This window comes from Felis catus, chromosome D4 (genome assembly GCF_018350175.1).
Source record: "Felis catus isolate Fca126 chromosome D4, F.catus_Fca126_mat1.0, whole genome shotgun sequence".
Lineage (NCBI taxonomy): Eukaryota > Metazoa > Chordata > Mammalia > Carnivora > Felidae > Felis > Felis catus.
The window spans coordinates 84319987-84337084 of NC_058380.1; the positions used below are offsets into that span (position 1 = coordinate 84319987).

Below are 17098 nucleotides of genomic sequence, written 5' to 3' on the forward strand. Positions count from 1 at the left end.
GTCAGTATACAACTTAAATTTTTTATTGTGTCCTTAATTTTGAACAGTTTTTGAAAACGCACAAATTTCTACACAGTAGTACATTCATGGCTAAGTGTTTTATCACTTTAAAATTCAGTATTTCTTAATGATATAATTCAAAAGTTTTACTGAATCATTATTTAGTAAGTCATAAAAACCTCTTAAAATTAATCTTTCATGCACATCTAGCTTACTCAAAGTTAGAATTTAATTAGATGGCCTTGGCACAAATGGGCTTACTACTTTATTTGCTTAATCAGTATATGTCTTTTCAGTAATTATAATTAATTCAAATCCCTGACGCACCTCCTAGCAAACAATGTAAAACCATCAGACAAAATGGAAATAAATAGCTTTACATTTCTCCAATGACGACATTCACTTTCATTCTGGAAGCGCGCACGTGAAATAGCTGGGGTAGGTGTTACTCTGTGCAGGAAAAGGCCACACAAAGAACCTGCACCTCTGGTGACAGAGGCTTGTCTACATCAGAAAATACATTACCTTTCTGACATTATGAAAACGATACAACAGCAGAGAGCCAACTGAGAAAGTTTAGGTTTACCAGTTTGCAAACGCATGTTGAAATACAAAAGCAGCAAGAAAAAGGCGGACTAAATTATTATCTATCTAGAACAACATTTCCGGTTGAGAAAAATCACTTCTAACTATATAAAAATTTTAACTGAGAAGCAGCCCAAAAGAGTCTATCAGGCCTTTATCCCACATGTCTCTCAGATACAATGAAAGGAAAAGTAGTGGCAGAAAACTTTATTTTTCCTTTTTAAGATTTTATTTTTAAGTCATCTCTACACCCAATGAGGGGCTTGAACTCAAAACTCCGAGATCAAGAGTCACACACTCTACTGACTGAGCCAGCCAAGCACCCCAGAAAATTTTATCTTCAAAACTGAGAGGTCATGGGGCACCTTGGTGACTCAGTCAGCAGAGCACCTGCCACTTGATTTCAGCTCAGGTCATGGTCTCATGGTTTGTGGGATCGAGCCCCGCGTCGGGCTCCGCACTAACAGCACAGGGCCTGCTTGGGATTCTTTCTCTTTCTTTTTCTCTCTCTCTCTCCGTCTCTCTCAAAATAAACAAACATTAAATAAATAAATAAATCTGAGAGGACAACAACATCCACCAGATAAAACTGTCAGCACTGAGTAGTTTAAAAAATAAAAAGCTCTTCATGAGTCACACTGCTCAATGAGGTCACTGGCCTAGCAGGACAAAGCTAACCAGCTCCAGAGCAGACAGCCTTAGTGGGAGGTGGGACTAGGTACGAAGACCCCATTCCTCTGAACACAGCCCCTTTGTGAACGGGCGGGTCACAAGTGCTGGCTGCCTTTTGTTGGGCACCTATCAGGGTCCAAGTACTTTTCATACATTGTCTCATTTATTGTCCCCAATAGTCCTATGACGAGCTCACTCTCTTTTATTTTTTTTATATGAAATTTATTGTCAAATTGGTTTCCACACAACACCCAGTGCTCATCCCAACAGGTGCCATCCTCACTGCCCATCACCCAGTTTCCCCTCCCTCCCACCCCCATCAACCCTCAGTTTATTCTCAGTTTTTCAGAGTCTCTTATGGTTTGCCTCCCTCCCTCTCTAACTTTTTTTTTCCCCTTCCCCTCCCCCATGGTCTTCTGTTAAGTTTCTCAGGATCCACATAAGAGTGAAAACATATGGTGTCTGTCTTTCTCTGTATGGCTTATTTCACTTAGCATCACACTCTTCAGTTCCATCCATGTTGCTACAAAAGGCCATATTTCGTTCTTTCTCATTGCCACATAGTACTCCATTGTGTATATAAACCACAATTTCTTTATCCATTCATCAGTTGATGGACATTTAGGCTCTTTCCATAATTTGGCTATTGTTGAAAGCGCTGCTATAAACATTGGGGTACAAGTGCCCCTATGCATCAGCACTCCTGTATCCCTTGGGTAAATTCCTAGCAGTGCGACTGCTAGGTCATAGGTTAGGTCTATTTTTAATTTTTTGAGGAACCTCCACACTGTTTTCCAGAGCGGCTGCACCAGTTTGCATTCCCACTGATAGTGCAAGAGGGTTCCCGTTTCTCCACATCCTCTCCAGCATCTATAGTCTCCTGATTTGTTCATTTTGGCCACTCTGACCGATGTGAGGTGAGCTCACTCTCTTTTAAAGCTGAGGAATGAGAGATTCATGAAGTAGGCTACTGCAAATCTCTCAACTGGGGGGAACATCGTGCGAACCCAGGTCTGTTCCACTCTAGGCCCCTACCCCCTTGCTGAATCCTAGTCCTGAAGAACTCTCGGATAGGCCTGGGTATTTAGGGAAGGTCACAATGGCTTCCGATTCATGCTGCAGCCACCGTGTCAGGGCTGGAAGTTCTGGACAATGAGCCTCAAACACCCTTCTGGCTGAGACACACAGGAAGGCCCTCCTCTTGTGGCTCTGCCTGTCACATGAAACTCTGCAAAGCTCCACAGGGAGCTGCTACTAGGGAGGGACACTGGGGTACCTGCTTCTGGTGTTACCTCTTGTGTACAGGCAGAAGGCAGGAACTATTTCAGACTTCCTTGCCTCTGCGCTCACAGAAGGGGCTCGATAAATCTTTACTGATTAGGTTTCAGAAGTGAAACATAAGGCAACACCAGCTCCATGAAGAGTAGGTAGGTGGGACCCTCTGCTCTAGTTTTCAAAAAGCAGGGGCCAAGTACCAACTGAGGGGCCCCAGAGAATCCTTACTCCTGGATTAAGAGTCTCATCAGGAATCGTGAGGTGATTCTATTACTAAATGTGGCTACCCAGGTGGCAGTATCCAAGGTGCTCTGATGATGACAAAGGAGGCAAATAACAATTAGGTCCTTGGAGAGCCAGGCAGGCAGTGTATGACATCAACATGGCATCAAGCTCCAACACAAGCAAAAGGTCTGATGAGACAAAGGCTCATCTCAGGTTGCAACTCTCTGTGGAAACGGGCAGCCCAAGACCTGCTCACTTGCAGAAACTGACAAGGCACTCGGGTCCCTGGGTCTCCTGGGTCTCTCCTCAGCCCCCTGGCATTATTTCCCTCGTGTTCATCCCGAGTCTTAGTCTAATCTCCTCTGAGGTCCTAACTAAACCAGACATAGGGAGAGTCGGGATTTTATCTTATTAAAATAGATATGGCTAATTTGTCTTTTCAAATTCATTTTAAATTAAATTGGATTTCCTCGGAAGGCTGCTAGGTCAGTTCCCCTGCTGCGAATGCAGGACAAAGGTTAATTGCGCGCCCTTCACCAGCTCTTCTGCTCTCCTGGGCAGGCTCAGATAACCTGCCCCCGAGAGGTGGGGAAGGCTTTGGTTTATTGGGTGATAATGTTGCCATTAAAGCCATTTACCATTATGCCAAGAAACATTTTATTTTTTTTAAACTAAATAACAAGATATGATAGCAATAACAAGAATGAAATGCAATTATGTTACCAACTGATGGTTAGTTATTCTCAAGCACAAAATCCAAAGAATAGGACTTCACCTATTTCCTTCCACAAAAGGCCCCAATACATGCGAAAGTATGCACACTTTTACAACAAACTGTTTTCTGGTTCCAGTGTAAAATTCCATTAACATTTGCACTTAATTTATCTCATTTAAACTGTCTATGTTCATGAAAATTTAACCCAGTAATTCCCTGTTATACAAAGCATAACAAAGTATGAATATTTAAATACAATGTAAATAAAACACTTTATCAATTATATTTTTGTATTCTAAATTAGTGACTTCACTTAGCATGTCTGCCTTGCACAGCACCACACTATTTTTCAATTAAAGGTCCAGATGTTTCAAAGGCTCCAGTAGGCAACGGCAGTTATGAGAAATGCTTTATCTGCATTGTAATCATCACCACCACATCAGCTCCAGGCTGCATTAACATCCTCATGTTTTATTCCAGCTCCCTTTCTAACAGAGCAGGTAATTATACAACACAGCAGAGAAACACAATCCTAAAAGCTGGACAGTTTCCGTACAAGCATCCACCTGAGCAACACATTCTCACACACAATCTTAAAATTTGGGGGTACTGCTTACGAGGAACATTGACCATCCAGAATATTTAAATAAGAGTGAATCACAGGCATACCAAGTTTAGCTTCAAATACTATTAAAATGCAGGATGCCTTGCACAGACACATTTACGTATACTGAAAATCACCTAGAAGTTTGTGTGTGTAAAATCCACTAGCATTTGTTACAATATAAGTCACTTCTACTCATTCTTAATGCCAGTGTCATCTCTTGAACAAGTCAATTCTATCTTTATCCAAAAATGACAATTCACCTGAGCTGAGACTGAGCAAGTATAGCAATTATCCAGTACCCATCAGATAAAAAAATACAAGGGCAGAACAAAATGCAATTCTGACAGCTGCAACAAAAACACTATTGCATTTATTACTTAGTTAATTAAGTGACTCCCTTTCCCCAAAATGGAAAAGAATACCATAGAACAAACACTGCTATGCTGAGCAAACACAGTGTAATCTAACGGGAAAAACACAGTAGTACCTCGTTGTTAAGAAAACTAACAAAATTCCCTTTAATTATAATTTTGTAAATTATTCTACACATATTTTTGTATTTTGAAATATTCCAAGAGGAGATGCCCTAAGGAAGACACTATTCAAAAGATAAATGCCTTTTACAAACATTAAAACCTCTGACAGGTCAAATGCTGGCAGTTTCCACTTCAGCATCTGAAAGCAGACAGCTTCCATTCCTTTCTGAAGGAACCTTAGGTGGAACATTTTTAATACATCACCATGTCACTTTTTAATGTGCCCCAATCTATTAACCACATGGCAAACTAACAGGGATTTTTAAAATATGGGCTTTATGGCTTTGTGCTGGTGATTAATTAAATAAATAGCCACTGTTTCACAAATCATCCCTCTAATTAGTCTAAAACAGACACTTCGCAGTCACTGGTACTGCTGCCATCTGAAGCTCACAGAAGGGCTGGAGCGGGGCGGTGCGGCCGCGTCTCGGTACTTGCGAGCCCACTGTCGCGGGCTCCACGGCTGGCAACCCACCCTGCCACCCAGAGGCAGAGGTGCCATCATTGCAGGTGCTGCAGTCAGCTGGAATTTGATTCCAGCTGCTCAGAAAAGATGTTCCCCTTAATTATTCTCCCTCACCCTAAAGGAAACAATGGAACAACAAAGGAAAAAAAGCGCCACCTCCAGCTGCAAATAGAAGAGTTTTCACCAACACTTTTGCTGGACTGAGGAAGAAAGTTGGTTCCGGCGATCTACTTTAGGAATAAATAGGGTGCGAGGTCAAACAGGCTGTCCTTAGAACTCAAAACATGTTATGTCATTCTCCTGAACTCAGATATCAAGCAATTACTTCCAAATTTTATTATTTAAAAGACTGAGAAGGTCACTCTTTTAAAAACTGATAGAATTCAATCTAACTTGTTTTAGTAGCACATTTTAAAAGATGGTAATTTCTCTGAAAGCAAATTAAAATTAGAGACAATTTTTAGTGCCAAGGAAAAAAATCAAATGGGAATATCTCAAGAATCCAATTTTCTTCAGGAAATACATTAAGTAGTTTCTTAATCTTGGTATTTCAACTTCATTAGGTATGTTTAGAGGAAGGAAGGAAAAATGGAAGGAAAGGAGGAAGGGAGGGAGAGAAGAGAGACAGAGTGGGTGGGAGAAAGGGAGGAAGAAAGGGACAGAGGGAGCAAAGGAAGAAGAAAAAGAAAAGGGGGAGAGGAAGGGGGAAAGGGACTGAGAAAATTCAGTGGGGATAACACACCCAAGTGTGCTACAGAGTATTCTGTAGAGAGGCTGTCCTTATTTCCCCTCTAGGAGGCCATTTCTAAGAATGGGAGGAAATGGGATATAGTAAAAAAAGACTTGGCCCCTGAACCAAGACAGACTAAAGGGTCTTATGCTCTTGGCTACATCATATAATCCAGTTTAGCCTATTTCCTTCCATCCTGTACAAGATTTTAGCCCTTACTCTATATACCTATAGGGACAGTGAGATTCTGTGGGTAAAGCACCTAGCACACTCCTTGCACAGAGCAGATGATCACAAAAGGATGAACCTGATGATGGCCATGAGAAATGGGTTGAAGGCAGAGCCTGAATTACTTATTTTCACCCTACAGCACCTTTTTGAAAGAGCCAAGGTGACTGCAGCCCATACTGCACATGCTATGTCCCAAATATGAAAAAGAGGGACAAAAGCACATAATGTACATGAACACAGAACTACCACATATGCTCACTGTATTGAAGAAAACCCAAATCACCAGCACCTAAGAAGAAATAATGTAGTTTCTCTAACTTTCATCTTCATCGGCCACAGAGATAAGGGAGGAGTGTTTCTGAAACTATTCAGGTTATAGAAATTGGAAGGAAAAAAACCGAGATTTCCAAGGACGTGGAGAAAAAGGAACTCTCGTGCACTGTTGAGAAAGCAAACTGCTGCAGCCACTCTGGGAAAAAAATACGGAGGTTCCTCAAAAAGTTAAAAATAGAATTACCCTACAATCCAGCAATTGCATTGCTGGATATTTACTCAAAGAATACAAAAACACTAATTCAAAGGGATACATGCAACCCTATGTTTATAGCAGCACTATGTGCAATAGCGAAGATATGGAAGCAGTCCAAATGTCCATTAAATGATGAATCAATACGGGAGATGCGGTATGTACACGTACACACACACACACACACACACACACACACACACACACACACAGAGGAATATTATTCAGCCATAAAAAGGAATGAAATCTTGCCATTTGCAATAACATAGATGGAGCTAGAAAGTATAATGCTAAGTGAAAAAAGTCAGAGACAGACAAATACCATATGATTTCACTCACATGTGGAATTTAAGAAATAAATGAGCACAGGGAAAAAAGGAGACAGAGGGACAAACCAAGAAACAGATGCTTGTTTGTTTTCGTTTGTTTTTGAGAGAGAGAGAGAGAGAGAGAGAGAGAGAGCGAGAGAGCAAGCGAGCACAGGAGGAGCCTGATGCAGGGCTTGATCCCACAACCCTGTGATCGTGACCTGAGCTGAAATCAAGAGTCGGACACTCAACTGACTGAGCCACCGAGGTGCCCCAAGAAACAGACTCTTAACTGTAGACAACTGATGCTTGCCAGAGGGGAGGAGGGTGAGGGGTGGGTGAAACAGGTGATGCGCACTAAGGAGTGCGCTTTGATGAGCACCAGGCGTTGTATGCAAGTGGCGGACCCCTACACTGTACACCTGAAACTACAATAACACTACATGGTAACTATACTGGGATTAAAACAAAAACTGTGAAGAAAAGAAAATGAATGAGCTTTGTATTCAACAAGATCTAGCTTGAAACCTGGCTTCACTACTTACTAGTTGGGTAAACTCAGGCATGTCTGTTCATCTCTGAGAAGCCTCAGTCTTCCCATCCCAAAATGGGGAAAATAAGATGTACTTTAAGGGGAAGCTGGGAAGAATGAATGAAATAGCACAGTAGGCACTCTGGCATATATTAGACATTCAAATAGTTTCCATTGCATTAGGTTGAATCACATGAAACTGCTGACAGTCATCGTTTATAACCTACAAAAGTTGCAATTCCACATTGTTTCACCTACTACTACAGTGACTGAGACAGTAAGTAGGCATGAACTGGAAAAACAAGTGAAAATTCTCAAGAATGCAATGAATTATACTTCTACCAGAATAGGAAGGGAACCAACATATAAAAGGTGTTTTTTAAGACTGTTCATGATTCCAGTAACAGAGCAGCTAATATTTATTAAATACTTACTATAGGGCAAATACTATCCCATATATTTGACACCTATAATATTAGCTTAGGTAATCCCAAAAAACCTCAGTGAGACAGATTCAACCATTCTCCCCATTTTGCAGAAGAAACGGAAGCCTGGAGAAATGAAGTAACTTGAATCAAGGTCACACAGCTGGTAAAACCATGATGCCAACCTGGAGCTGTCCAACTCCTGAGCCTGAGTTCTTACCTGTCATTTAAAACTGCCTCCAAACACTGAAAAAACTGCTTGTTTTACTTTTAATAAAATTATGGGTGTTTTATGGACTAGAATAGGCATTTCTCAAAAGAAGATATACAAATGGCCAATAAACACATGAAAAGATGCTCAACATCACTAATTAGAAGGGAAATGCAAATAAAAACTATAATGAGATACCAACTCACACCCATGAGGATGGCTACTATCAAAAAAAACCCAGGCACAGCTGGGTGGTTCAGGCAGTTATACCTCTGACTCTTGGTTTCGGCTCAGGTCATGATTTTGGTTTGTGAGATTGAGCCCCACATCGGGCTCTGTGCTGACAGCTCCATGCTACAGCCTGCTTGGGATTCTCTCTCCCTCTCTCTCTGCTCCTACCCAGCTCATGTGCACACGTGCTTGCTCGCTCTCTTTCTCTCAAAATAAATAAACTTAAAAAAAATAAAAAAGAAAACTGCAAGTTGATGAGGATGTGGAGAAACTGGAAATCTTGTGCACTATTGGTAGAAAAGTAAAATGGTACAGCCTCTGTGCAAAAACAGTGTGCAGGTTCCTCAAAAAATTAAGAACAGAATTACCAAATGACCCAGAAATTCCTCTTCTGGGTATATACCCACAAGAGCTGAAAGCAGGGTCTTGGAAGAGATATGTGTACATTCATATTCACTGCAGCATTATTCACAATAGGTAAAACATGGAAACAACCTAAGTGTCCATGGACAGATGAATGGAGAAGCAAAATGTGGTGTATATATACAATGGAACATTTTTCAGCCTTGAAAAGGAAGGAAATTCTGATATCTGCTACAACATGGATGAACCCTGAGGATTATGCTAAATGAAATAAACCAGTCGCAAAAGGACAAGTACTGTATGATTGCATTTTTACAAGATACTTAGAGTAGTCACAATCACAGAGACAGAAAGTAGAATTGTGCCCGCCAGGGGCTGGAGTGAAGGGGGAAAGAAAGGGGAGTTATTGTTGAGTGGATGTAGAGTTTCGGTCTTACAAGATGAAAAGAGTTATGGAGATGGATGGAGGTGATGATTATACAGTAGTCCCTCTCTTATCTGCAGTTTCCGCTTTCTACAGTTGCAGTTACCTGTGGTCAACCATGGTCCAAAAGCAGATGAATCCTCCTTCGGACATATTGTCAGGTCAATAATAGCTTCAGGCTACATCATAATTCCTACATCACATACCTCACTTCATCTCATCATGTAGGTATTTATCACTTCACAACACAAGAAGGGTGAGTACAATACAATAAGGTACTTTGAAAAAGAGAGACTACATTCACATAGTCTTGTTTTTTTGTTAGTTTTACAATTCATTTTAAGCAAGTGGTAATCATCAAGTTAGCAATGGTTATTTTCAAAAGTTACTATGCTAACTGTGCTGTCATTTCCCAAGGATGATCAGATACCTAGAGTCACAGACATTTCCCACATAAGATGCATAATATCAGTAATACTTGGTTTCCCACCACAACTGAGAAAACCAGACCTAGGCAAAGAACTAGGTCTGGGGACATGCATGGTCTTAATATAGTGAATGTTTAGCCTGCCCTGATTATTACAAAATCAGAACAGCACGAATATTTGCAAACTTTATTACAATATAGTTACAGTTGTTCTATTTTATTATTGTTAATCTCTTACTGTGCCTAATTTGTAAATTAAACTTTATCATAGGTATGTATGTATAGGAAAAAAACTGTACACATAAGGTGTATCCACAGTTTTAGGTATCCACTGGGCGTCTTAGAACATATGTCCTGTGGATAAGGGTGGACTACTCTATGACATTATGAACGCATTTAACACCACTGGACTATATACTTCAAAATGGTTAAGATGGCAAAAAAACAAAAAACAAAAACACCAACTTAAAAAAAAAAAACAACAACTGTATGGTGACAAGAAGCAAATAATTTACAAATCACTTTCTGGGGCTTCCAAAGGACGAACATGTCAGTAGGCAAGCAAGCCTCAGCAATGATAATGTTTCATACCAGCACCTGCAGTGAGTAGGATGATGATACATTCAAAGTTCCAGTGTAAGCATGGCATTCTAGGGTACCACTTCTCCCTTTACACAGCGTTATTTAAAAAGGAAAAGAGGGCGCCTGGGTGGCTTAGTCGGTTAAGTGGCCGACTTTGGCTCAGGTCATGATTTTGCGGTCCGTGAGTTCGAGCCCCGCGTCAGGCTCTGGGCTGACAGCTCAGAGCCTGGAGCCTGTTTCAGATTCTGTGTCTCCCTCTCTCTGACCCTCCCCCGTTCATGCTCTCTCTCTGTCTCAAAAATAAATAAACGTTAAAAAAAATAAAAATAAAAAAATAAAAAGGAAAAGAAAAAATCAGACATGTTTCAAAGTTTCCAGGAAAAATCCTAAAGTTTTAATCAGACAGCTACTGTGTTCCCATTATAGTCACACCTTTTCGCTATGTGACAAAGGCAGCATAGCTTTTCATTTATTTGTTCATATATCTATTTATGTTTACATTTCTTACTTCCTGAAACCTTTCATGTAAACAGTGAACAAGTCATCACAGAAAGGGAAATGGCACTGACAGTGGATGCTATGAATCTACTCCCTTTAAAAAAATAAAAAGAAAGAAAGAAAGAAAGAAAGAAAGAAAGAAAGAAAGAAAGAAAAGAAAGAAAGAAAGAAAGAATGAATTCAAGTCAAGGAAATCCCCAAACACCATGCTTTGAAAGCCAGGATGTAAAAGCAATCACACTTGCATTTAAGGCTTCTTGGAGCCGCCTCTGTGGCACCAAAATCCACCAAAGATAAAGAAGATGTTTGTGCTAAGTTGGGAAAGTGGAGACATCAGCATTTTTACCTTCAGACCATTATTTCTGCTCTCCAGACAGCACCTGATAAAGCATCTAGAGTGTTGTCTTCTGCGCAGCCACTGCTCTTGTGAAGCCTGTGCTCGGGGGTTTCCCTGGGGTTTCCTTTCCGACAATTGCAGCAGAGACTCTGAGAGGGGCCCAAATGAGCTGCCTTAACCTTCCCGTAAACTGATATTTCCATAGAGGATTAAGACAAACATTTCAAATAAGCCAATTTCCTTTACTAAAAAACTAAAGCGACAACAGTAGTACCAAGAGAAATATATAAAGACAATGAATAAGACACACTTTTCTTGTCTTTCAGCATGCAAAAATATGAGCAAAAGGTTAGATGGGAGTGGGCTACACAATTTCCTGTTATTTCTGACGCTCTACATTGGAGCCTAATGAAAAGTTATATAAGAATTACACTGAGGCCCTACCAGGGGGAAGAGGAAAAAAGTCTAAATGCTTCATATTATCTGATATATGCTGATGCTGCATGGTATATATTTCTGTATTCCTGTTTATTGTAAATTTTTCTATTCAGAAGAATGCAACTATGTCTCTTTTCTAATAAGGCACGTCCAGAACTCTAGGGATGCCAAACGGTTCCCTGTTGAACAGGTGAGAATGAAAATCCCTAACTATCCTTGAGGTCCCTATATAAGGGCATAAGCTTCCTTATCCTAAAATGTGTTAGGCAGTTCCCCTGGGCCACAGGAAGTCAGAACTCCCTTTGACCCAAAGGGGTAGGGATATATATGCTCCTGAACTAACAAAAAGGAACACAAAAGGAAAAGCTAAAGTGGAGAATATACTCACTACATCCAAGTCTTTAGAAAGCTGAGGGGAGCCAGAGGACCTTCTTAGCTTTGGTCACCTGCCAAACTTCATACTGCTTTCCTCATCTTCTTCTTCTTCTTCTTTTTTTTTTTTTTTTTAAGTTTTTTAATTTATTGGGGGGGAGGGGCAGAGAGAGAGAGAGAGAGAGAGAGAGAGAGAGAGAGAGAGAGAGAGAGAGGGAGGAAGAGAGAGAATCTTAAGCAGGCTCCATGCTGTCAGCACAGAGCCCAACATGGGGCCTGGCCCCATGAACCATGAGATCATGACCTGAGCTGAAACTAAGAGTCAGACGCCTGACTGACTGAGCCACCCAGGCATCCCTCCTCTTCATTTTCTGATACTGTGGAGCCTTTCTTGCTTTTCCCTTTATGGTTGTGTCTCCCACATACCCATATTCAGTTTTACACTATTACATGTATAATGTGAGATATTTCACATTTAACACTCTATATTAACACCTTGAGCACTTCTGGAAAGAGAATGGCTAAAATTAAAACCAGCTAACATTTACTCTATGTGTCAGGTGCCAGGTTGAGCCCTTTACATATATTACCTCTTTTGATCTGCAAAACTGCCCTCACTCCATGATACAGATTAAAAAATGCTAAGAAGTTAGAGGAATCATCAAAAGTCACACAGCTAGAGAGAGAACTCAGATGGAAACCCAGGTCTGACAGGATTCAAAAGACCACAATCTTTAACTATTTTAATTCTCTTTAAAACCAATATATTTTTAAAGCCTTTTTTTGTGAGGAAAAGCCTTTTATTTTGAATCAACATTTTCATGAAGTCAAGAATGATGATATATTTATGCATAAATTATCTCTTTATATCTTGCTCTTCCTTCTATAATATTCTTTCCATAGCATTTAATACAACACATTTAAAAAAGTATGTTCTGTTTTACAGAAGAACTTCTGTTTCAGCCACATGGCAAAATATGTACCCTGACCAACAGTCTAACAGAAAACATCTAAAGATTTTGAGGAGCACCTGGGTAGCTCAGTTGGTCAGTGTTCGACTTTGGCTCATGTCATGATCTCATGGTTCATGGATTCAAGTCCCATGTCAGGCTCTGGGCTGACAGCTCAGAGCCTGGAGCCTGCTTTGGATTCTGTGTCTCCCTCTCTCTGCCCCTCCCCTGCTCGCATCCATCTGTCTGTCTCTCTCTCTCTCTCTCTCAAAAATAAAAATAAATAAGCATTGAAAAAAAATTTTGATGAAATATAAAAACATTAATTTTACTTAATTCAATAGGCTAGCAAGTATTCAAGGAATTCACAAAGGCCCCAAAATTAAGTGACATGGGAAACGTGGGAAGAAAACAGAACACACTTTTTTGCCAATATTGATGGTATTTGCCAAAGTGACATTAAGTGTCTGCTTTCTTCATCAGATGGACACACAAGACACCCCATCCATAATCTATAATAAAGCTGGAACTCCAAAAACCCAGATGTGAGAGTAAATTAGAATTAAGGTCCCCTCACCTGACAAGGAAAACTTGATGTCCAAAATAAATTTTTTTCTCCTGAGACTTTATAACCACAACCTTCACATAAGATTTTCATGCCAAATTCACATTACCTGATAGGTGGACCAGAAAGAGTCAAACCAAGAATTTAAAGTCATCCTGGGGAGTTGTGGGCGGGTGCCTGGCTGACTCAGTTGGTAGAGCATACAACTCTTGATTTCAGGGTTGTGAATTTGAGTCCCATGTTGGGTGTAGCGATTACTTAAAAAAATAAAATCTTAAAAAAAAAAAGTCATCCTGGGCTGGTAGTGGCCCCAGCTACCAGACAAAAGCAAACAAAGCCTTGCAGGAGGAACCTGTATGACTCAATAATTCCAAAAGAAAAAGTTGCAAAAAATAAGTTGTTCCAGCCTCAAATCATAAAACACAGAAAGTATCATTTAAAAGACCCACAAAGACTGAAGTTAACAGAATGATCAGAAATAAAACAGAAAATAAATGTTTAAAGAAAAAAATGTAAAGTATTAAAAATATAGGTAAGAGCAAGAGACTGTAAAATCTTACCCAGGTTGTGATCTGATATTATGGTTGAGTAAGACAATGTCAGTATCCTTAGGAGATACAAGCTGAAGTATTTAGGAGTGAATGGCAATTCTGAAATGGCTAAATAAAAGATAAATAAAGCAAATATGGAAAAATGTTAACATCTAATGAATGCAGGTGGTACGTATAAGGGTGTTCGCTGAACTATTACTGAGAAAATTATTAAATGTTTCTTTTTTTTTTTTTCAACATTTATTTATTTTGGGGACAGAGAGAGACAGAGCATGAACGGGGGAGGGGCAGGGAGAGAGGGAGACACAGAATCAGAAACAGGCTCCAGGCTCTGAGCCATCAGCCCAGAGCCTGACGCGGGGCTCGAACTCACGGACCGCGAGATCTTGACCTGGCTGAAGTCGGACACTTAACCGACTGCGCCACCCAGGCGCCCCTAAATGTTTCTTAACAAAACATTTTAAAAATTACCAAGCAGATTTTTAGAATATCAAAATGGAACTTCTAGAAATGAAAAATCCAGGGGCACCTACCTGGGTGGCTCAGTGGGTTAAGTGCCCAACACTTGATTTTGGCTCAGGTCATGATCTCACAGTTTGTGAGATCGAGGCTGGCATTGGGTTCCCGATGATAATGCAGAGCCTGTCTGGGATATTCTCTCTCACTCTCCCCCTTCTCCGTCCCTCCCCTGGTCACATGTACATGTGCTCACTCTTTCTCTCCCGAAATAAATAAATAAATATAAATAAATAAATAAATAAACTTAAAAAAAATAAAAAAGAAAAATCCATTGACTAAAATTATAAGTGCAATGTATGAACTCCATAGCTAAAAATAAAATATGTGAATTGGAAAATAGAACTGAAGAAATTCCCTAGAATGTAACCCAAAGAGAAACAGAGAAAGTATGAAAAGCAGGTTAAGAGATATGGAAGACTGAGGAACATATTCTAACAAGTTTAACTAGAATTTAAGAAGAAGAGAGTGATGAATAAAGGTGCAGCGGTGAAACCTGAAAAGAGAATGGCAGAGAATTTCCAGAGCTGATGAAAGAAACCACTGCACAGACTCAAAAAACCCAGTGAAACCCAAAGAAGAAAAACAAGAAAAATTTGTATCTAAACATTTAAGCGTCCATATACCAGTCTAACCAAAATGGAGCAGATATAGTTACATAAGGGGAGTAGGGATGACTCTAAAGATAGAGTCACAAATGACAAACAGTTCAATTTACCAGGAAGAAACAATTCTGAACTTGTGTGAACCTAAAAACATAACCTCCTAATATGGAAAAGAAAAATCTGTCAGAACTTTAGGAGAAAAAAGGCAATCTATCAACACAGTGGAAGATTCGAATGTATCTTTGTCTAATTGATAGTGCAAACAGACAAAAAATATCAATAAAGATACAGATTTTAACACAACAGGCTCGACCTAATGGACAAATTTAGAATCCTGCAACCAACGGCAGCATTGCTCCAGCATTCTTTCCAGGTTCACAGGTAATATTTATGAAAAGTGACCCACAATGGTGAACATAAAACCATGCTCAACAATTTTCAAATAATTGGTATCATTAGGCCAGATTCTCTAACCACAAAACAATAAAGTTAGAATCAATAACTAAAAAGCAAAATTATAAAAACCTAATAGGTTTGGAAATTTAGAAACACATAAATAATTCATGTATCAAATAGGAAGCAATAGGAATTAAAAATAGCTAGGGATAGACATATCCCAAAAATGTGAGATTATGAGCTAAAGCTAAAGGAAGAAGGGCCTGCACGTCCACAGCAAGCAAGCATTGCGGTGATTCCCTAAAGTATCTATGGCCATTTTGCAATCATAAACTGACAAAGAGGAGTATCAACACTTCAAGAACTGTTGGACACTGCTGAAGCTGAAAATGGACCATGGCTACACTGCAGCCCCACTCAGGAGTGGCCTTAAAAGACAAAAGTGATGGGGAACGTTCCCAATAGTCAGAGTTTGGGACAATGTGTTTGTTCATCATCTTTAAGTCAAAGTGAAGGCAAAATGTCAGGAGGTCAAAATATGTAGACTCTTGGGAACATGGATCTCAGTAGAGTTCCCACTGCCCTAACCAGCAAAAGTGGCTCACTGTGCCTGAACCATGCAAACAACAATAGTTTATGCTGAACACCTGCCTTCCTTCTAGGACTCTGGAATTCTGGTACATGCTAGGCAGAGGGTGCCCATGTGACTGCTTCCAATAGAAACCGTGGGCACTGAGTCGCTAATAAGCTTCTCTAGTAGAGAATATTCCACCCGTGTTGACAAAACTCACTGCTGGGGGACTTAAGCAAGTCCTCTGTGATGCTGGAGAGGGGCCTCTTAGAAATGTATACCTGGACCAAATTCCATATGCCTTTCCCCTTTGTTGATTGTACTTTGTATCTTTTTGTGGTAATAAATCATAGACATGAGTGCAACTATATGCTGAGTCCTGTAAGTCCTCCTAGTAGGATTCCCAACACAGACTTGCTTTAACTTCAGCCAGTCTCTTTGTGATTGGTCTCCCCAGCGCTGGCACAGAGGACACATGAATAGAGTAGCCACGGTGGCAGAGATTGAGGCTATATATACGCCCAACGCCATTATTTCCCGCTCACCAAGGCTGATACTGCCTACTGTCTACTGTCAGATATCCAACCTGACAGCAACAGAGAAGAATGCTGAGTCCCCAATACAGCATCATCCCTAAGATGACCAACCAGCCATTGGTGTGAAGTTGAACGCACTGGACCCCTTCTACTCTAAAAGTGGTTTTGGATGAGACCAACAAATATTCAAGCATGGGATTGCCCTTCCTGCCAGTAATGCCTTAGCTACCACCGTTATTGCAGAGTGTTTGATCCAACAAAGCAGCAGCCCACATAATATTGCACCAGACCAAGGAACCCATTTCATAGCAAAGGAGATGGTAGCACATAACCATGGGGTCCTCTGGTCATACTATACACCATACTATCCAAAAGCTGTTGGTCCAAAAGAATGAACAACACGTTGAAGGTACAGATAAGGCACCGGCTCAGAGATGACACCCTGTAAAGCTGGGATGCCATCTCTAGGATGCAACATATGTACTAAAAGTCAACAGCCATTATATGATAGTATGTCCCCAGCAGGCAAAATACATGGTTCTAGGAAGCAAGGAGAAGAAGCAAGAGTGGCCCCATTAGCTGTTATTCCCAGTGACCCACTTGGGGAATCTCTAGAAACTCGGGCTCTGTGGATTTAGAGAACCTGGTTCCCAGAGGGAGAACACTTCCACAAGGAGACAAATATTAAACTA

General features: G+C 40.4%; 1 protein-coding gene and 1 non-coding gene across 9 annotated transcripts in view; both read right to left on the reverse strand.

The window, feature by feature from the left end:
- MAPKAP1 (MAPK associated protein 1) overlaps window positions 1-17098 on the reverse strand; it is a 246002-nt gene that overhangs the window by 150683 nt on the left and 78221 nt on the right. The gene's annotated exons all lie outside the window — the stretch shown is intronic.
- Window positions 9544-9673, reverse strand: LOC111557661. The gene has a single exon (XR_002737895.1). It is a non-coding gene; the product is annotated as a small nucleolar RNA SNORA72 (small nucleolar RNA).